Raw genomic sequence first — 24,276 nt, forward strand, 5'->3', positions numbered from 1 at the left:
GTGGTGCAAAAATGATGTTAGATGTTGGGTAGTGTAGAGAGATTAGAAGTACGTCAAGAGGGGCGGGATGAAGGGGGAGAATCAAGCAAAATCCACTTCCGTTACACTTTTTCTCAAGGTCACCAATTCGAAACGGTTGATTTGATCCGTAGGGCAGAACGCGCCTATAGAAGTATAACTTTAATAAATCGGAATTACTTCCTCCCCATCTACACGAGAATCCCTAAAGCTTGTTACATAACAGTATACATGACCCAAATTATTTAATTTTAATAAACTGGGGCACGTATCAACTAGTGTCCTTAGCTTGCAGGTCATCCATTTTTTTCGATTGAGCCCACCTACAATATTGAGGGACTTCATAATAGAACAGTGTTTGTGCAAAGGCACCAGAAGCATCCGCACAATTGCACAGTTCAAAAATATTGGTGAGCGTGGTTTTTGGTAGATTTATGGCACGATCATGCACTGCATCGTTCCCCGATCGTAAATCGTAAGTTGGCGATAGGTAGGCCCTACCTTATAGGCAGCCTAGTTAATCTAGCGAGGTACTAGCGAGACCAATGTACAGTGTTAGATGGCGCCGTGTAACGGGGCGCTAGGTAGGCCCTATGTAGGTACCCTCGTTAGGTCATTTTTTATATTAGTAAATTATTTTATTAGAGCAAAAATGACTTAGTGTTATAAAATACATATAGCTAAAACTTTTGTCATGAAAAATTAATCAATTCAGCACCTTATAAAAATAAAAATTAATTTTTTTACAACTAATGTACGGTTAAGTACACATAGTGTATGAAATTATAATAAGTATTCTACATTAGAACTGCACATTAAATATTAGTTTAAGGAGTTTATTTTTTGTTTACTCTGGATGCTCTTTCACTTGTCCAATTATTAAAATAAAAAAAGATAGTTTCAAGACTACTTGAAACATCTTCTTCAGATGTAACATGTTTCTCTTTTGGAGTGTTGCTGACAGCAACTTGCTGTTATGTATGGAAATAAAAAAATCTGAAATTTTGTACTAATGGATCCTTTTTTTTGTAAGTTATAAAGAGTGCTTGCAATAATTTCTCAACAATCCTTCAACTAATTAGTTCAGCTATTTTCAGCTGAAAATAATGCAGGAAGGTTATATTACATGTATTAATAAAAATACCGATTTTAGAATACATGAGAATATGAGTACTGAACTCAAAAAATGCAGTACAGCAGAACGCATCAACGTACGCATATGCATATCTATACACATGTGTACATATATACATATTATACGTACTTTCATACTTATGTGTGTGTAATTGGTAGGAAGAGGATAATATATCTGTACATAAATAACCTAGCTAGGCACTAGCTAGTGCGAGCCTCACGCCCCCTTTCATGCTTACCTAGGCCCTACCTTGCCAACTAGGCAGCCTAGTAAGAATTTCCGATCGGGTCGTAAAATGTACGTGCTGGCAGTTTTCAAGATGAAGAGTTAAATGGATAACTGCTGGATCCCGTTCATGAATTGGAAAACTGGAAGTACGCCAGATAGCTTCATTGGAACGTATATACCGGCCAATTTGGTAATTCGTAATTTTCATCATTTTTATTCAACGGAGGAGCATTTACATTAGTATTTTCAATTCTAAATGCAGCTACATCACTTCCTTTATTTACATACTTGCAAATATATTTGATACTCTTCACCAAACGGCATGACTCAACATTATTACGAGCATTGAATGTTTTACTCAGCATAGGTGAATATGATACCCCCCAACGATTGTCAATACCGATATTTGCATTACTGATAGTATTAATAAACGATTGTCCGCCATTTTCGGTACTTCATCGTTGATATATTGGATATTCCTCAACGTGTGTGACTGTACCGTTAGTGAAATCTTTAGGAAGACGCTTTGTACATTTTCTATCTACCATGCAAGGTAATAAACGATTCAGATTTTTGAACGGACCATGAACTATGTTTATAGTAACAATATCAATTAGTAATTGATCAGTAGACAGTTCTAGAATCTCTGCACAAATTAAACTGTCGATGTCTTCAGCACGTATTTTGTCGACGAACCAAATTAAAATATGAGCATGAGGTAATCCACGCTTTTGCTACTTAACTGAATATATCCAACAACGTATGGAGCGAAATACATGTAATTTTGTAATAAAGCTGATTAATGACTTTATTTTTGTTTAAACACACGTGCTATAATGTCATGACGATGTATTAAATTTTGTCCTGGTAATACCAACGATGTAATTTCCTGCCTTTTTGGATTACATGTTAAAGTAATGAAAAGACACGGTCGTCTATATTTACGCACAAAAGTCATAGCATCCTGCACTTATCCTTGTACGTGCAGGGACTACTTATGTACGATGATGTAATATAACAGAGTTACCAATTTCGGCAGTGTCAGCGTTGTTTGAAATAGCATTTCGCAAGTGAATATATATTATTCCACGCGCAGCTTATGTTGATCGTATCGCTAATATCGTAGTCGTTCACTCTATATCTTCACATACATGTCAAACATAAATTGTTGGCAAAGCTCACGACATCGTAAAATGATATTATCTCGTCCACATGTAATTATCAAACAATACGAATAAAAGTCCTTTGAGCTAACGTTCTTATTCTTTATAGCTCCTGTAAAAATAATTAATTGAATAATTATTCTTTAATAATATATTAATTATGTTCTTAATAATGAATGAATTACCTGTCACGGGATGCGCAATATCCGTCTTGTCCCTTCTAGAAAACTAGTGGATATTGGAGAGCATCATATAAACGGTGGGTATCGCTGATAAACTGAAGATCATTATTTCTTCTTTGAGTCACAATTCGTCGCGTAACTGTACGGTTGCCAACCATGGTTCCAGCAACGTCATCAATAACAGGTGCGTTGAATCTACATATATGCTCGCCAGCTTGTGTTCTATCACAATAGCGTGATTGTCACTACCTAGCTTGTGCATGTGTGATTTGAATCACTTTAATAATTCATTGTGCTCATTAAACACAGCGTGCAGCTCGTTTATGATACGCCTGGCAAAAGGCGAATTGAGATTATAGTAGTCGCAACGTGCATCTACGTGTTTGGCGAGTGTACGTTTTTAGGTGGTTAAAGAGAACTTGAAAGCGCTCAAATTACGCCAAAACATGATCAGCTGATTAATCTTTGTTTACACGTGTTAACACGTGGTCGGTTAAGCCGGGGTGGGTGTAAGTACCCACCAAAAACTTAACCAACGTATCATTTTCGAATAGAGCCTGTATGGCAGTGTAGCGCTTTACTGGCCAGGCAACACCGCCACCTGTCACATTACAGACTATATTCACCTGGACCCGGACGGCAGACACGTATGATGCCAGACGCTGCAGACAGACGTACACGAATCACTATGGTTTAAAGGAAATTGATATTTTTTCTTACATTTTATATTAATAGTGTAAGTTTTTCGTTTATATTTTGTATGCACCACAATTTGCATTGTTTATTAATGGTTGTTATGTTAAGGTTTAGGTTATGTATTGTTATTGATATTATGTTTTACAAACGAAAAAGTAATTTTTCTAGGAGATCTTAAAGAGCTCAAGCTATGCATATTGTTAAAAAGCAAGAATCAACTGATATTGCTGTAACGAGGATTTTTCTGGCCGATAAACTTCCGCTCAGATCCTGTGACAAAACTCTTTCACGTACGTCACTAACTAAATTCCTACCACTGGATTCCTCCCTTTCAGAAGGTCCACCACCGGTGTCTGGCTCCAAAATGACAAACATTCCAGAACAGAACAGAAATAAGAAAGGGGAAAATGGGGGCACTAATTACGAATGAACACAATCACTTCTATAACCATTACAGCGCGCCCACGCTATTTATTCACCTCCACCAACTCTCAAAATTCTGTTGATTCTCTCTCTCTATATATATATATTGGCACACTGATATCGGGGCCAACGTCTTAGTTCGAATACCTCCTGGTCGTTCTCTCCGCCGAACTTGTCTTTGGGCCTGGCTGTTGGCAGCCGGTCTTGGTGTACCACCTAGTGTACAGTACACCTACCTTCTCACTATTCTCGCAACCACCTGTTGCTACCTGAAGCTCGTCCTGATCGTCGCGGTGATCTGGCTGTATGGTTGGCTGTCGACAGGGCACTCTGCGGCTACCCTCCTTCGTCTTTTCCACAGCTCTTCTCCAAGGTCCGCTTTTTTGTTTCTGGTTTCTCTCCTTTAATTCCTAATTTTACTCCACTAATAATTCTCCTCTATAATCCCTGCTAACATTCTTCTCACCTCTCGCTCGTCACTGTTCCTATGTATCCCGATACGGTCTGTCCTCGATGCTACTCTGCCCAATACTGCCTATACAAAGCGGTCTGCTGGCGTAGGTGCGCGCGTTCCTTCCTTGACATCCTAAAAATCTCTAACACTCCTAAAAACCGGTAAATTGTTAGAGATTTCAAAAACTCAGTCCCCGTCGCGGCCATCTGGCCCTTGGTTTGCCCCCATCGCGTCGTGAGCTTATTCCTCTCCCTCCTCCGTCTTATACACACACTCACTGAGCCATACCTCTCACACATTCAACATCTCTCCTTGTTTTCGGTCCTTCTCTCTCCCCTTGGCTCGTAGTCCACGGGACCGAAAACACATACAATATAATGTGTTATAAAGCATTATAGATTGAAATACATGTACATCATTATAGGACTCGGTAGCCACCAATGACTTGCTCCAAACACAGGTACACAGTGACGTGATAGATTTTGCTACCACGTCACATTGCTTAATAACGTAAAAGTAAGGAATCAGCCTGCCAGGCTGAATTTAGAGCTGAAGAAACATTAGATCGAGCTGATGAACGCTGCCAGCAAAATGCTGTATACATAGCCTCTCAGCATGCTCCTGAGACACTTTAAGAAGCTTTTTTTCGGTGCCAAGAAAATGCTGAGCGTACTGCTTTTTAGCGTATGTCTGAAACAGCAGATGAGGCAAATGCTTGCGGTCTTGTAGTCACTCAGCGTCAAGCTGTGCGCTGGCAAACGTTTACAAGAAACTCGTGGAGGATGTTTGATAACTGTGCATGTCAGTATGATGCGACGTTAGACCATAGTGACGACATGTTCATTAAAATTTGCTAGATGGATAATGTTTGTGATCATTATGGGGCTTAAGAATGGAATGAGGAAAGGGCGGAAATGTGTTGCTCGTGGGGTAAAGTCACCATTCTCATTTTAGAAGAGCCTGTGAAGCCATTAAAAACATTGTTTACAGGTGCATTGGATAAGTCTAGATGGTTTCTTAACTGTTAAAAAAATATAATGCATGTTTTCTTCGGTGCGGACAAAATCCTAATCATTCCCGGATTTTCTTCAACGTTTACGGTGTAAGGTCAAATACACCACAAAATAGATTCACTGTTGCCTTCACCTAATGGACAGCCAAAATTTTTACAAATATATTTTGTGGGAGATGATGAGATGAAGACAGACCATCGTTGTGGAGTCATCCAAAGTGTTGAGCGGGCCATTGTAAATCAAAACTTGCCGATGGCGGTCGAGGTGGCGGCCGCGGTCGTAGTCGCTGACACCACCGCTTCCAGAGACATCGTCCTGCGCAAGGACGATGACTTTCTCACTAGAATCGCTGATACCCATCAGTACTACGATGCTGTGCAGTATTTAGTAATATACTGAAAGGAAGAAAAGGGTTATTACTTCAATATTCCTCAAACCATCTGAATGAAAAAAAAGGTTTTGCATGAACTTTCACGCATTTTACATAATAGTCCATGAAGATAATTTGAATTTGCTGCTGTGCAGCATACAAAAAATTGGTGGCCCTTCTTATCAAGGGCAAGGTGTACGGTAAGATGCAGTGCTTTATGTACTCTATTGAATGGCAGAAACGCGATCCTCCACATGTCCATTTGTTGCTATGGCTTAAAGAAAAATTACTTCCCAACCAAACAGATGCAGTTGTTTCTGTTGAGTTTCTCGATACAATTGAAGACAAAAAGTTATACGACACCGTCACTAGAAGCATGATCTACACTGTGCGGCCTGTTGCACAAAGAATGAGAAATGCACTAAAAAATATCCTTAATCACTCATTAAAGATACGCACACCAATGAATATTATTACCCGTTATACAGGCTTAGAGCGCCCGTGGATGATAGACGTACGGTTAAAAGTCACGTCAGAGGTGCCGGACAAAACATAACTGTGGACAACAGCTGGGTGGTTCCTAATTCACCACTTCTGTGCAAGATTTTTGACGCCCACATAAATGTAGAGTTTTGCAGCTCAGTCCAGATGATTAAATATATTTGCAAATATATGAACAAAGGAAGTGACCAGGCTATTTTAAAAGTCAGACAACAGGGTATCGCTGTCGTTGACTCAAAGGACAAAGTGCAGATGTTTCGGGCAGGCCGATATGCGAGCAGTAACGAAGCTGTGTGGAGATTACTTGGGCTACCATTACACGAAAGGTACCCAACAGTGATCCACCTTGCTGTCAACCTTCCCAACGGCGAGCGCGTGTATTTCACTACGGCCAACGTGCGAGACCGAGTCGCTATACAACCTGTTACCACTCTTATCGCATATTTCCGCCTATGCCAGGACGACGAGTTTGCTCAGACCTTACTCTACGCGGAAGTGCCACGGTATTATACGTGGAACGCATCGTGAAAGGATTGGAAGCGTTGAGTGCAGGGAACACCTGTCGATGGATAGCCTGAAGTGAAGTTCTCAGATGCTTTGAGCAGACCTTACACCGTACACATAATAAATTTTGAGTGTTATTATGTACGGTTGTTGCTAATTAGATAACGAGGCCCTAACAGTTTTCAAGCTCTAAGAACTGTAGATGGATAAGAAAAGGCCACTTTCAGAAAAGCGTGTGAGGCGATGGAATTGTTAGAAGATGACGGCCACTGGGAGGTAACGATGGAGGACGCCATATTGTGCCGGTCACCGACTAAGCTGCGAGAACTCTTCTCGATTATGATAAGCACCTGCAAACTCTCCAACCCCAGACAATTATGGGATAAGTATAAGGTTGCTTTATTAGAAGATATTGCTCCCTACACCAAGGGACTAATTCAGCTTACGATGAGTTAGTTTTTACCGAAGAGCTGAAACTCATCAAAGACAAAGTTTTTGCGATGGTTGGCAAAATGCTAATGGATTTAAATGGATACTTTTGCTTTAGGGCCCATGTTTCCCAAACAAAGCCCGTGTTACTACAGGTGCAATGGCAAATTTTTAATTTATTACTGACCGCAAAGCCAGTGGAGGAGGTGGCCTGTTTTTTTTTGTATGCACCTGGAGATACCAGAAAAACTTACCTCCTAAACTTACAGCTTGCACAGGAGCGCAAAGCCAGACAGGTTGTTCTGGAAGTCGCATCTGCAGGTGTAACTGCAACTTTGCTGAGTGGTGGCAGAATCGCACATTCAGTATTTATACTCCCGCTTAACCTTGCAAGTGTAGAAACGCCCACTTGCAACATGAGCAAAAGCAATAGTCAAGGTACTCTACTGCAATGGTGCAAACGGATCGTGTGGGACGAATGCACTATGTCACACAAGCAAGTGGTAGAAGCACTGGATCGCAGCTTGCAAGACATCCAATGGGACGTTAATGATTCGAGTAGTCTTTTTGCTCGCAGGTGATTTTCGGCAGACGCTGACAGTTATATAGCGTGGTACTGCATCAGACGAGATTAACGCCTGCCTCAAGGCGTCACCGTTGTGAAGTAAGGTGGAGTGATTACAGCTGAAGACCAACATAAGAGTTCAGCTTTTTAATGACCAGGAGTCTGAATTCTTCGCAAACTCCGGTGGACGTCAATGGCCTAACAACTATTACAAGTAGACTGGGAAATGTTGTAAGCTTAGTAGATGTCCTCATTAATAAAATATTTCCGAACTTACAACAAAACCTGGCCAGAATTGGTTGTGCAAGAGGACTATTTTGGCGCCCAAAAATGAATTGGTGGGAGAAATCAACACCAACATAACGGATAAAGTTCTGGGTGGAATAAGTAGTTACATGTCATTAGATACAGTATTGACAATTGACGAATTACTACTAGAACGTGCCTAGACTGTGTCATGGTACCAGGTTATGCGTTAAAAAGCTGAGGTGCTACATTGTACAGGCCATCATCCTCTAAAGAGGCCAAGGATGAGACGGTCTTGATACCCAGGATACCTGTGATTCCGATAAATTTGTCTAATTCAAAAAATTACAGTTCCCTTTGAAGCTGGCCTTTGCCATTACCATCAATAGAAGCCAGGATCAAACTCTAAAAGTAGCCAGCATACACCTAGGTAGCCCCTGCTTCTCTCGCGGGCAATTATACGTGGGCTGCTCGTGGGTGTCAACAGCCAAGACCCTTTACATCCACGCTCATGACAAAAAGTCAGAAAACATTGTCTGTAGACATGTTTTGCAGTATCATTATTCTTATTATCTTATCTAATCTAATGAAGTAAAAAAGCTTTGTTAAATTAAGTGTTAAAATAAACCAGTATAAAACCGTTCAAGATATTTTATTTCATACTTAATGCAATACTATTTGCATGACTGGAAAATAATCATATTGTTAGACTAATCTTAAACAAAATCCCTTTTAAAAAGCAGGTAAACCGTGGGTACTACCTAGTTTATTATAAATTAAAAATAGCAATTTTCTTTTGACACTTTTAAAGTAATACTTCTATGAGTGCGTTATGCCCTACAGTGTAAATCAACGATTTTAGATTGGTGACCTTGAGAAAAAGTGTAACGAAAGTAGATTTTGCTTGATTCTCCCCCTTTACCCTGACCCTCTTGACGTACTTCCGGTCCTGGTGTTACATCCCTAGTTGATACAAATTATATTGTAACTAAAAACTATCCGTCCGTCAAAATTCAGATAAGACGTATTTTGAATATGAAACAAGCTCATATGACAAGAGGAGCTCGTACGTCGTTTACGTGTGCGTGTGTGTGTATATTCAAAATTGATTGTAAAATCCTCAGAAGAATTAATTTCGAAATTTGTAAACTTACTGTCACAATTGAACTTGTATTTGGCTATCTAATATTGCTGATACGAGCTTTTATCATCACTGACCCAAAAACTCAATTGCACTTGTCAGAAAATGCGATTGGTACTGTTGTATTGTTATTTCCTAATATGTAAAATCATAACACGTAACATCATCGTGCAACTGTCAACGCAGTCTGCAAGAATATCGCTCATTGGTTGACCTAATTCAACCAAAGGCCTCTTTTACTCGCTCTGATGCTATAAAAACGCACCGTCAAGAAGAAAAATCGCTCTCTTTACGTCTGTCACCTGTCCTCTAAAGTTTTAGTCAACTCTTGACTCTCGTGACTTGTGAGTACCTTATACACGTAAAGCATAACGTGTTGGCTGAGGCAACTCGAGTGCGTATCGAGAACATCAATAGTATCGAACTACGCTAAGGAGCGAGGTACAGCAAAGGAGGCCCGCCGAAAGTGATTCCAGTGATAGCAGAGAAAGCAGAAATCGTAACATCCTACTGGCCACGAACTCGTTCGTGTGGTTTAAGGAGACACTGGTGGTTACAGCACGAAGCATTAGGGAACTCCGAAGCAGCAGTAACAACAATCAGTGATAGATATAAGTAAAATATCAGTATTAAAATTTTCGCTGAACCTTGTTAAAGTGATCCGATTAAATTGTATTTAAAAGAACAAATTATTATTAAATTGCTTTAATAAAGAAATACATGAATTATCCATATTATTTAAATAAAGATTATTATTTAATAAAAAAGAACAAATCAAGTTCACAAGCTGAATTCTAAGAACCCCACGAATGGCACTTAAATAAAACAGTAAGACCATACTCCGAAAAAGTCCGGTCATAACACCAGTACACCACCCAACATCCAACATTTAAAAAAAAAACAAAACAAAAAAAAACACAGTTTCCAAAGAAATTTAAACGTCCTCTTATACACTGAGCAAGCCCCTGACCCACTTTTCTATCAGCGGGCCTGTCAATGGGTATCTGATTACTTCATTTTATCTTACAGTTCGTAACTTATTTAATGTAAATTGTTATTTATTGTGGATTTATTCATTTGGTTTCATTTTACATTAAATAAATAAGTTATTTAATAAAATATATTTTTTACGTACATGTTTTTTTCAAAAATTTTGAACATTTATTTATTTATTATTAAATTGTTACTTTTAAAATAAGTAAATTATTGATCATACAATTTTATCACATTTTTTCAGAATTTTCATAAATGAAAAAAAAAAAAAAACATTTTATGTACTGTATAAATACAATAAATAATTTTTATTACATTTTCTTCTTTCACACTTTTTCCTTTGTGATTAAGAACAAAATTCAGAGAGGTGAGAGGAGCGCAAACATATGCTGCAACGCTGGGAATTATTTTTCTCATATCGATGTACTTACATACACGTTTTTACGCATATTTCACCCCTTCTTTGAGTTATTAAAAAATAAATAAAAAATAATAGATCTATTTGAAAAAGAACAGGTCGATTATCTAATAGTAATCTTTCATGCAAATAAAAAATGGGAGCTTTGCATAGATCTTATAAATCCAATTTAAAGTGATTTTTCCATAAGGTTACATGTTAAACTGTAAATTTTTTTAATTAAACATGTGAAAAATGGTGTGATTGGATGATCTGCTATTTTCTAAGGGTGTTTCTTATTTTTTTAGGAAATTGTTTAGAAACTATCAGAAGATTCGATGAAAAAGCACATTCTTGTACTGGCCAGCTGACATATTGTTTATATTGTATTGTGCCATAAGGTATGGTTTATAATTGTTCTCTTATTAGATATTAAAATATCTATTAAAACCTCACTTAACTAACGTAGGTATACTCATTCCAACAATAATTGCACCACCTTTGTATATAATATCGTTTCATACGAGGTATACTTATATTTATAATTATTTTATTTGCCATTTTATTTTATAGAAGTATGACTTCTTACTTGGGTACCCAAGCACCCACTATCTACTGGTTTATAACTCTGTAGCTGAAATACATAAAAGTTATTCAATTCGCAAAAAAATGAACGTTTTTAATTGTTAAATAATATAAATATAAATATAAATAATGTATCTAGATGATTTTCGTTCATAAGCAATCTTAACCTCGTATGACATTGCAAGTGAAACAAAGTCATTTAATAAAATGTTTATTCATTAACTATAAGTGATTGTGATATAAATATTTGTTAACTTTTGATCAATACTTAATAACTATTATTAATGTACTTTCCTTTTAAATAAATATTTATTAAATGTTGAGAAATATGATTGTCTTTAAATAAATTATTAATAGTTAATAAATCCCTTTATCAGTTTATTAGTGGAAAACGGTGATTTTATATTGTGTTCAGTTGCTTATTACTTAACTTACTTTTTACAATAATAAAATGCGTATATGTATTGTATAAATTTCCAGTAAACAAAAGCGGTTTATCTGCGAATAGTTCTTATGAAATAAGTACTTGTTTGATATAAACCTCTTATTAAATACATTAATTTGTTAATAATTTTAAGTAATCCCTGAACTTTCTAAGTGATAGATTTTTTGAAACTAGACTACAAGTTTTAATGAACATTAGATTTTGAAGGGAAAAACATGTAAAAAAACCCTTTTGATTGCTTGATAAATTACAAATTTAAGAAAAGAGAACGATGTAAATAATGCATTATTTTGCCCAAAATCATATGAAAAATGAATAAACAATTAACGGTATACCGTTATTGTTAATTGTTAATTAATTGTTATTATTAACGGCATATATGCAATGAAACATGTAAACGCAATTACAACGCATTGAATTGAACAGCTAAACAATAAATACCATGGATTTTAGCTGCATACGCGCAGGCCTGTATTCAGTAGCGTAGACTGTTGTCCAATAACAACTGCGGAATTGACCCTAATGGGCTTGTGTTAATCAAAGTGACTGATGTCCCTATGCAGAATATGTAGGCTGAATGCTTCAATTGCGTATACTGTTGTCCACTAACAATTGCATAATTGACCCTGATGGGCTTGAAATGAAATGAGGGACTGTGGTCCTTTCACCAGTTATTTATAATTACAAAGAAAATATATTAGCTTGATGCATAATCGAATATTGAACACCTGTATTAGTTCATGCCCGGATAAGTTATCTCGTGTGTGTAAAAAAAAAGTCAACGGTGGTGATTGCATGAAAGCACACGCCGATGCACGTGCACTTGTTTTAACAAAGGCGTTCGCGGAATTGTTTGCGCTTCTGCGTTCGGTAAACAAGAAGGACTCGTGTGTCCTAATCTATAGTTATATATGACGTCGTTGCAGCACACACCATGTTGACAAATAAAACGTTTTTCTATGAATTTAACTAAATTAAATCTAACGTTATTGCACGATTCAATTTCCAATCGCGGACCGTAAAGCACATTGCACTATAGTTAATCGCTGCACGAAATTAATCGGGATGAATATTATTCATACATTTACAATCGCAAACGGCTCTCGCACTTGAAATGAAGTTTTGATGCACCAATGACAATAGCTTTAGTTTCGCACGATTTACTTATGAAACGCGTCTTGATCAAGAACTTCAAAGAGACACCGAAATTCTTGTAATTGCATGCAATGATAGTTGTTAAAACTTATCAAATCGAGTGTGACACGTGACGCACTAATCCTTGAACACAAAACACATAATGCTCCTAAATGAGTACTTAGAATGAAATTAACGCACAAATCCGAAGATAAGCCAGTGAATTCCAGTACAGTTAAACAAAAATGTACACGGCATACCAAACAAACAAAAATCAACGAGAATCTGCTTGGCATACTCGCTCACTTCTCTTGCGTGTTAGCTGGTCACGCTCGCTTGCCGCAATGAATCAAAAACGCGGCGTCCCTACAGCTCTTACTCTCTCTTTCTGTACCCTTCCTATATGTGGTTGCGCCTGCACCGACTAGTGAAGTCGACTTTTGACGGAACAAATATTTTTTAAACACAAACACGTTTTCATTTTAATTTAAAACTATTTCCAAAAAATGTTTAGTAAAATATATACAGTTATAGTAACGGCCGTAGTTAGTGGACGCTTACAACGAAGGTATTTCAAAAGGCAGGGCTCGCGGGCGCACACTTTGGGAGCGTTCCAAAAGCTAAAATTGTGGGCGCGTGAACTGCTCTAACTTATAAGAGGATACACATTGTGAAGAAAGCTTTATAAAATTAATATACATACAAATTGTACATATTGTACATGTAGGCATGTACATACATAGTTTGTTTAAATTAAATTGTAGTTAAATGCTCACAAATGCTACAGTAATAGACCGATTATCATTCAACTCCATGTTTTTTGTTTATAAAGGATCTTTCACATTAATGATATCAGACTCATCATACAAGTCACCTAAAATCTACTCAGCCGATAACAAATCTGCACTTTAGGCGTGCACCTGCGATTTATAGTTTTGGAACTCTCCAAAAGTATCGATCCAGGCGTACGCGCGCTCTGCCTTTTGGAATAGCTCTAATACGTGTTTACTTACACGAGATCACTTAATTAACTGAGAGTTAAAACTGTTTTTATCAGTTATGAATAAGTTAAGAATAAATAATTATTGCGCTGAAAATTAATGATAATTTTACGATGATAGTAAAATAAACATGAGAGTTGCACAGAAAAATTAAAATAATACGTATAACAGTCACTGCTACGATTAACACACAAAGAAAATTTTAAAAAAGTGGCTGAAAAATGTAGTGAGTAAAACAAAAAAACCGGAATTGTCCTCACTCCGTGCGACCCTGAGAACTTTACGCACCAACCACCTTAATATCCATTATGACTTTACAATTTGGACAACTTCTTAAAGAAGTCTCTTTTTTGGATTTTAATTCCCTTACTTAGTATAATTAACGTATTTTAATAATAATAATTTTAAAACCTATAAATTACTAAATTTGTAGTAGAATGAAATTTCTAACATTATTACTGCATTTTATTTAATAAAACCTTTTCCGCCCTCGGGTGGTTTTGGGAGGCTGATACTTCCTCGGGCGAAAAAGCAGTTTTCCGGAACTCGTTCGAAAAGTCTCCTTTACGAACCTCGTTACGTCCCTCGCCTTCGGCTCGGGCCGCAAACCTCTCGGTTCGCAAACAGAGACTTTTCAAACTCGTAGGAAAACTACCATTTCTTACCATGGGCCCAAAGTGCAACTGCCGCTTTGCACCCTCGGGTCACACTTTGCGCCCTTGTAATCATTTTGGGCCCACGGGCAGAAAAGTTTTTTGCGCCCTCCGGGCCCAAAGTACTTTTCTGCCCTAGGGCCCAAAGTGATGTACTGGGCGCAAAGTGTGCACACGGGCGCAAAATTGCACTTTGCGCCCTCGGTAAGAAAAACATTATACGCGACTCGGGCACCAAACTACAACAAGCGCGCCCTTTGGGCGCTCATGTTTGTACTTTGTGCCCTAGTGACGTAATGTACCATATCACTTTTTGCAAGCTATATTTTTCAGGTAGAAATCTATAAGTAGTAAATTGAACCCTATATTTAGAAAATAAGCAAAAATTAATATTCGAATCAAGAAAATAAGGAACATGATAAAAAATGATTATCACTGTCTACAACTTTCAATTAAATAAAATAAAATCGATAATTTCACAAAAGTATGTGCATGTTTTAGAAGCTATATTTTTAACAATAACCTTAAGAAATAGCAGATTCAATGTATCATCTTCTAAAGATCAGAAACAATTTTTATTAATGTTATCATCGATTATTAAGCATTACTAATTGAAAAACAATACCATTTAAAAGTTTAAAAATTAATAAAATTAACATATACTATCAACATAAAAGTCGAATGTGATTTGTAATTTCTTTTTATCAATTAAGTATTTCGCTAATTTTACGAAGAGTACGTCAGAACACAATCTTACGACACTATGTGTCATGGATAGTTCTTGTTATTTTATTTGATGCTGCAATTTTATTTCTGAAGTTAATTAAAGCACGATCACTCTTATTAATGGAAATTAGTATCAAATGTCGTTTATTGATACCCAATACGATGAGCATTTCATTAGCGTTTTATACTGAGCAGAGAAGATTCCACAGTTTATGTTATATTCAAATTGAGCTTCCTTTCCTCTCTGTAGCCACTGTCGTATCATCTACAGAGGGGTAGTAAGGACAAGTTGAAGCGATTAAATTTCAACAATACGTTTATGTAGTACCGTTCCTTGCACGCTGCATGATAATTTTTTATGTACACACTCGTTGATTTTTGTAAACTACAATTTATTGTTTTTAAAAGAGCCCAACGAACGCATAATTCTAATTCTTGAGAGCGTTTTGCAAATTGTGCTTCTATTTACAAGAATCCAAATCAAGGGCTTGTTTTTTCTTACTATATTTAAACAAAAAAATTGCATTCAAAATTAATATATCCAAACAAAATATTTAACACATAAAATAATGCCGGAATGAGTAGAAATTTGTAATGTCACTAAATTATCAGATACTACTGCTTACTTAGTGTTACCGCAGAGATTGGGTTGTCCTTATTCTCCTCTTAATCAAGAGAAAACTCTACATTGTAACTATAAAATAATTATAGAAATATCATGTAAATATATATAAAATCTACCAAACGCAATTTCTGTAGCTTCTGTATAAGACCTTTTTTACTTTATTTGTAAGTTGTAATTTATTAAAATAGTACATAGCTCTAGTATTTTTATCAGCATTGTAAATAAAAGAAAAAACTTTGTATTATATATGTAGTAAAATTGTATATATCTTATAATATTTAGTTTAATAAATAGTATTAATGTATTTATGAAATTGTGTGAAATAAAGAAGTGATTTATGTTCTAGTGATAAAGTTCCGTTGTTTAATCTTCCTAACCGAACGTTGATCACATTCTACCTATATTAGCTGACATAACTGATTTTGGCGTTCCAAACTAGCTCAAAACGAATAAGTTTGTAATACGATACATGTATAGCACACGCAATCTGACGCAGAAGATTTATCGACATTAAAACAGTAGCGTAAAAATCGATGAATAAATAATAAATCCATGAAGTGACAGATCAGCTTTCTATTATAATCCTGACATTGATTACTTAAATCTTCCAACTATTTAAATAGGTGAAATAATATGTACGTACATACATTGTCGTGCTAAAAAATGGAGAGATGAGGCTTTTGTGGTGGAGTTTTTTTATGAAAAAAAAAAAAAAATTTTCTTAATTATATATTTTTTATCAGTTATATGTACGTAGTAATTAAATCAACCCTCATAAATATAGCATACATGTACAGTAGCCTGGGACTTAATTATTATTATTTGTTTTTTTTCATGAGTGCTGGGTGAAAATCACTTCTATATACTTCAAAAATGATGCGCATACAACTCCGAAATCCTTAAAATATATTCTTCACGTGCCTCAAAGCTACTGAAGTTTTAAGGTGACTCCTCACTAAATCAAAACACTGGAGTATTAAATGATATTTTAAAGAATGATTCTTGAAGGTGCAAGGAGTCTTTTCCCAAAATTTTAGACCTCGTCACCACCAAAATTGTTGAAAAAAACTAACTGGAAAATAGACTCTATAACATAGCCTCTAATGGAGGGTCGTCAAATTGGTGGCGCAGGTTGTATGATATCTCAGCAAAGATACTGTAGTTCTTAATAGAAAACTATGTAGCAGATAGAAGAAATCAGAATCTTTCCAACGACATTCAGGTACTTGGACATTACCATGGGTTTTATAGGATATTTTGTGAAAATAGTAGATAACTGTGCAAGTCCTGGAACAGATGAAAAGTGTGGGGCGTCTGCTACACCGAAGAGCGGTAGCCCGCGTAGTTTGAATTGGTCAGAAAGTTGTACGTAAAATGAATAGGAGTTGTGGGGAATCATAATTTTAATAAAAATAAATGAGACGCTGAACTAAGAAAATAATTTAATGCGGGGCTGACTTATGTACTTTTTTGACTAATAGATAAAATTAATAGAATATATCACGATAAAGTTAGGACACGGTTGTATTTACTCGTCACTAATAAATAACTTGTAGATTTTTTCTAAAGTTTTTTTGTCTTTGGTCACCCGTGGCTTATTATTAGGTACTTATCGTCAGCTTATTATTATTTACATACAAGGGTTATGTTGTCAGATTTGTATATATACGTCTGCTCGAGTCACTGTATTGTACGATATAGGTCAACGGTGTAGATGTGACTAAACTTTTTTTAAAGGGACTATAGGTACCTATCCATTTTTAGTCAAGAACCTCCACAGCCAATGAAAAGCTGTGTTGCAGTATGCTTACTCTTCTTGTGGGATTTATAGTGAGGAGCCACCTTAAATGGGTTTTACATGTAAAAAATACGTTAAAATTCTTTTTTCTCATAAAATCAATGAAAATCATGGGATTTTTTATCAAAAAACACGTATTAAATGTATTTTGGGTCACTAAATTGATTGGAACAATCGGTTTTTACCAAATCGGTTGAAAAAAAAAGTTATGGACGAAAATTGTCGTATAATCCGAAAAATCACGAAAATGAAGAAAAATAAATGGTCCATGACGAGAAAAATTATCAATTTTTTTCTGCAAACCACATAATTTGAAGTATTTTAAGCCACTTAATTGATTAAAATTGTTTAATTCTGTCAATTTATCCAAGAAAAAAAGTTACAGGCATAGATTGGCAAATAATCAAAGGAATCACGGAAAAAACGATAAGCCTATTGCTTGATACCTTCATTTGGATAAAAATCTGAATGATTTTCCAGTTGATTTATAAACATCAATGGATCTTGATTCCTCTAAATTATCCAAAATAGTTATAATTCAATTTAAAAAATCATGAAAAATGATATTGAAGTGATAAAAATAAGAAATTAAAAATTTAAAAAGTGCTTAAAAATCAAAAAAGGATCATTAAAAATACAACGTTTGGAATTTTTTAAGTGGAAATAATACTGAGTGTTATATGTTTCTATGTGATTTAAATTGTAGTATGAAATGAAATCATTCATTTTCTTTTTTTTTTTTTTAGTAAAAAATATAAAAAGTGGAATCATTTCGATGGTTTAGAGTGCTGTTTAAAAAGTGTCAGCGTTAAGTATATTTTCAAGGTTCGAAATGTCATCAATCGATTTTTAGTTTTATAATATGTTTTTTCATCTTTTTTAGTAGTTTATTAAAAACGGTATCAAAAATTTTATTTGAAATGTAGAGGTCAATTAAATAAAATTTACATCTAAGTTTTTAGTACAAAAAATTTATTTATAGGATTTTGTCAAAATTTCTTTGTTGCTATTTGGAAAGCAACTTCTGTAATCTTTCACTACGGATAGTATGTACTGTGTTTGTTGATCATCTTCCGTAAGAAGGTTGTTAAACTCAGTAATTAATTTCACCTCTCTTGCAGCTGCATCGTTCACAATTTTAAGATTTTCGACAACTTTCAAGCCGTCAAGGTAACTTCTATCTTTTCCCCATTGCGATGGATCCTTTGATAAAAAAGTACAGTCGATTTTGAAACGTTTAAAGAAATTATGAGATTCCTTGCAAACGAAATCACTCAAAATTGATTTGATGATTAGAGATAGATTTTTTTTGTTCGCAATAATCCGTTCCTATAAGCAAAAGTGCTACAATCTGATTTCAAAGCATCACACATCATTCGTTTGTCTTCATTTGATACCATATGATCGAAAAATGCCAAAGCTGCCAATTCTGGGGTTAAATACCATAAATGGTTCATGAATTTAATTACTGTCATTTCAGATATATCTTCATCGTTACTTTTGTAATCGTATAATTGCTTGAGAAATTTTAATTCTTGGTTCGGTGCTTGGGCAGCAGACGTTGCACAAAACCAAGCTTGAACGTAAACTTTAATAATAAATATACAAACGTCTCTGTACTTTATTTCATCTACTTTGTTATCCTTTAAAAATTGATTTCTAAAAAGGAAAATTTTCAAGCAATAAATGGCTTTTGCCATCTATCTGGCATGATGCACAGGACCAGGTGATCGAAAAAGAACATCTTCAGGTAACTTTACCCCAAGAAAAATAACTACCAATTCTAAAAATTCTTTATAATCTTTTCTAATTTGATCTTTTCTCAAGTTTTTCAAGCAAAAATCTAAAATTGAATCTTTTACATTTTGTAAAGATTCATTCACGTAGCTATCGTTAATACCTATTTCGTAGCATTTTTGATCGGCAGTTTTCCAGAAATCTTCGAATTTTTTGAATAATAGTACCTCAGGTCCAGTAGTTTTGCCAAATTTTACTTCAAAAACATACCTTAAAACCAATTCATACATATGGTGTCTGCAGATTAAATACAAAAGATCTTTACCAATCAATTGCTCAAGTATCACACAAGCACCATTCATCGAACCAGTATTGCTGGAAGTTGAATCGCAACAAAGAACTTCAATATTTTCAAACAAAGACCAACCTATCAATGTCTCGTACACAGCTTTAGCTTGATTTCTTCCTGTACTTGAATCTATTATCGGTACACCTACAAGTTGTTCCATTCTTTCACTCGTAATGATTAAAGCTAATCTTTCATTCTTTTAACCTCGAGATAATCCGGGAAGCAACTTTCCATCCCAATGAATCGTAGTTGGTAAATTAGAAAAAAGAGATGGAGCAAGTTTCTTGATGGCTTCAAATCTTTCTTGGCGAAAACTTGTACGAGCTACGTAAATGGATTTAGTGTTTAATATCAAGTTGCGAGTGTCATCTTGAATCGCTTCGGCAGCTGCCATCAACAAATGCATCGCATCATTTTTACAAATTTTACATTTATCCAATACAGTAGCCAGTTTCAGAGTGATGACTCCTTCGGTAGCCCTTCTTTTTTTAGGAGGCGTTTGTTGAGATGGTTGAGATTGGCTTTCTGGTCCAAGCAGCGAAATTAGTTCTTCTGAAAGTAAAGTAAGAAAAAAATATAGAGTAAAACCCAATGGAATATAATTAATCAATAAAAAAAGTTGATGTCAAAATAGTTATTTTTAGTTTAACTTTTTTTAAACGAACCCGTGTAAAAAAATAGAACTTAGGTCACGGCATGTCGAAAAGAATATTTTCGTTTAAGGATATGAAACAGATATATTTATCAAAAAACATTAAATTCAAATTTTTCTGTTCGGTTCGAATACAAAAACATTACTTGATGAATCGTTTGAATGAATTTAGCGGAGAATAATAAGTTTATAAATTTTACAATATCTACAATATTTACATAAAGCTTTTCTATAGTTTTGTACATTGTGATTTGAATTCAAATACGGACCTTTTCTTGCTACTTCAGGAGGATCACCTGTATGCAGTCTTTTTGAATTGCTTGAAGTAAAAAGGTCTTTTTCTTCATTATTAAAATTTTCACTATCTACTTCCATTGGTTGTGATTTTTCTAATAATGAATAAGATACAGAGGTAGTGCAACCAAGAACTTGATTTTTCGACAAATCCAAAAAAATGTTTTTTTTTTTTTATAAATTTTACTTGTTTGTAATTAATAATGAACTGCATTACACATAATAAGAAAAAATGTAAGGCCAATTTATTTATTAATGTTTCAAGTTGACCAAATATCATCATTATTAATATTTATGAAAAATCATAAAAATTCGTAGAATCATCTCAAACAAAAAAATTTCTATAAAAAAATATTTTACAAAAAGTTTTTTTAATATGATTTTAAGATCAAATACATGCAAAAATCGTCATAAGTCATTAATTTTTATGCTTGAAAAATTGAAGAATAATACATTAATTTAGAGGATTTATCATTTTTTTAAAATAAAAGAAATTCAATTACCTCTTTGATGAGGTAAAAACTGCCTATCTTCTTCATCTTCCATGAGTTCCAGTGCGTCTGCCTTAGAAATATCAAACAGTTTACTAATTCTTTCTTCATAAGAAGTCTCATTACTTACTTGAGTCTCTGTTCTACGTGAAGCATTTTTTGTTATTTTTCTCCATTGTTGATATTCTGTCTCCAATTTTTTCATACATTTATGAAGTTCTTGCGTTGGAATTCGTGCTTTTTTCCAAAAAATCAAACATTCTTCGACTGCCAACTTTAAACTATCTTGAAGAGAATTCTTAAATCGACGTAAATTGTGAAATAAAACTGCGAGAACTTGCTTGATTGTCGGCAAATTTTGATTTGTGACTATTTGATACGAGATGTATCTAACATGAGCAACTTTTTCACGTAAATAGTAAGACATGGTCAAAGATGAATTCAATTTGATTGTATAGCTCCAATTAATTTGACAGTTGGTTAATGATTTAAAATAACGTCCAATGGTGGTACTGTTAAACTTTGTATTTATTAAAAAACAAAACAACGTTTCGGCCGTTTGGACAATGTCCCAGCCCTCATCAGGATCAAAAATCTATGAGTAATAAAAATTCTTTAAAAGACAAATTTTGGTAAATACAATAAACGCAAATTAAGTGAAGTGTATAACATATCTCTGACTCTTACAAAAAGGATGTAAAATCGTTATGTAGTCAGAGTTTCAAGTTTAATTGCTTTTGCTTTGATACCTTGCACATACACATATGACATAGTATACGCACGTAATACATTCAAATAAGAATCACAAGCAGTTCCTTGTGAGACGCACGTAAACAGTTCGCATTACAAGATCACACAGCACTCGACTACGGGGACTGCCCATTGGAGAGCCAAAAACTTGTTTATCAAATTTGTTGTTGAAATGGAAAAAAGTTAAATTCAAAATTAAAGATGCACCTGTGCAAAATTCATTTAAAGAAACATTGATTTTATCATTCAAGAATTTCTAAATAAGAGTGTAACCAGGTAAAATAATAATTTCTTTTAATTTATTTTTCAACTCATAACTATTTTTTACGTGTGAGTTCGCTAGCGGAATATTCTTAATCAAAAAATCAGAAAGAAATTCTTGAATGATAAAATCAATGTTTCTCTCAATGAATTTTGCACAGGTGTATCTTTAATATTGAATTCAACTTTTTTCTATTTCAACAACAAATTTGATAAACAAGTTTTTGGCTCTCTAATGGGCAGTCCCTATAGTCCAGTGTTGTGTGATCTTGTAATGCGTTTGCTTGAAATTTCATGCTTAGAGAAGTTATGTTTTGATGTTTTACTGTATGTACGGTATGTGGATGATATCCTCATATGAGTGCCTACTAAATATTTTAACTGTACTAAAAACATTTTTAATAGTTATTGTCTGGAATTATAATTCACTGTTGAGACATGCAACAACAACAACAACAGCATAAGTTTCTTATATTTAAAAATTATCATTCAACAAAATAACACAGTACTAACTAATTGGTACCAAAATCCACACATTTAGGCCGATACTTGAAATTTATCTCTCACCATTTAATACAATATAAAATAAGTATTATTTACACATTAGTAGACTTTTCCATTAAATTAGCAGACACTCAATTTCATAACAATAATTTAAAATTAATCAACAAATTTTTACTAGCTAACAACTATCCTCAAAAAATTATTGATGAATTTCTAAACAAAAGAATAAATACCTTAAAAACATTAATATGATTGACAATCGCAATACAAACAATAATAATTATAAACTCATCTTATCATTACCGTATATTCCCCACTTGCACGGTCCTATTAAATATTATTGTATGAAGCTTCACATTGGTCTTGTATACAGTTTAAACAATAGATATAACTCGATCTTTTTACTTGGAAAAGATGTAACCAAGCCACTTGATAAAAATAATGTCGTTTACCACATACCATGTGCAAACATCAAGAGCTGTAAAATTAAGAATGGCAGAACATAAAAGAGACATAGAAAAAAAAAGATGCATCTGTACTATTACAACATGTCATTGAATTTACGCACAACTTCAATTTTGATAAAATAATAATTTTAGACATAGAACAAAATTTAAAAAAGCGCTTTTTTCCGAAATGTTAAATGTACATTATTTCAATAATAATATTAATAGACAACAAGATACAAAAAAATTAAAAAATTGTTACAAGTCTCTCGTTAAGTCAATTAAGAAAGGAGACTAACTTGATGTACATGATTTGAGGGCCTCTTTCATTTATAGTATTAGGAAAACATGATCTGCTTACGTGTATCTCACAAGGACCTACTTGCGATTCTTATTTGATTGTATTATTTGCGTATACTATTTGTGTATGTGCAGGGTATAAAAGCAACTAAATTTGAAACTCTTGCCACATTACGATTTGACATCCCTTTCGTAAGAGTCAGAGGTATATTATACACTTTACTTAATTTGCTTTACTTTATACACAAAGAGAGATGTGACCTTGACTTTTTTTTGGTGAGCTTCATTATTTCTTATAGTGGCCCCCTTTTTTAAATGAGCTGTCTATCCTGTATGTGTCAATAGATATTTCTAAAACCTCGTTCTAAACTCTTATAACTATTTCTTCCCCCTGCGTGCTCTGCGCATCAACCTCCATAATTGCAAATATAGATTTACGAAGTATGGAAAAAAATTAAAAAATTACGATAATGTTAGAATCACCAATTAATTTTGTTTTAACAGTATCGTTAGTTAATTTTTTTTTTTCTTTCAATTTTTTATAACTAAAATTTTGGCCCATTGGTATTTTTTCGTCGTTTACTTTTACTTCGTTAAATTCGTTTTAAAAAGTTACAAAATGTCTAAACAAAAATGAGACAGTGAATTAGACTCACAAATTGCAACGAAAAAAAAATTCCTTCTTCTACATCTACAGAGAACTTGAAGTCTAAATTTAAAGTTGGAGATAGATCTGTGTAAAAAAAGTATTACTATTACAACTATTTTTCAAGAAATAATAAAATTTGAAAAAAAAATTATTTTCATCAATGGTCCTGGTGGATCTGAAAAAACTTTTTCATATGAAACATTAATTTATTATTTCATATCAATTGAAAAAAAATTCTTACAATGGCTTGGACAGGTATTGCTTTTATTCTGCTTCTAAAGAAAATGATCACTCACAAAACTTTCAGACTTCCTTTAGACTTAAGCACTATAGAAAGTGCGTTCTTCCAGTTTAAGCCAAATAAACAAAAATAACGTAATATAGAAGTAACTATTAGGGATGAAGCTTCTATGATACC

At 34.3% G+C, this 24,276-nt stretch overlaps 1 pseudogene; it reads right to left on the minus strand.

Moving 5' to 3' along the window:
- Window positions 1-18,397: 18,397 nt before the first annotated feature.
- LOC149373226 (uncharacterized) lies at window positions 18,398-21,003 on the minus strand (annotated as a pseudogene).
- Window positions 21,004-24,276: the final 3,273 nt, after the last annotated feature.

This window comes from Copidosoma floridanum, unplaced genomic scaffold (assembly GCF_036245765.1).
Source record: "Copidosoma floridanum isolate Cflo_tuat_1 unplaced genomic scaffold, Cflo_Japanese_pri ptg000035l, whole genome shotgun sequence".
In the NCBI taxonomy this organism is placed as follows: domain Eukaryota; kingdom Metazoa; phylum Arthropoda; class Insecta; order Hymenoptera; family Encyrtidae; genus Copidosoma; species Copidosoma floridanum.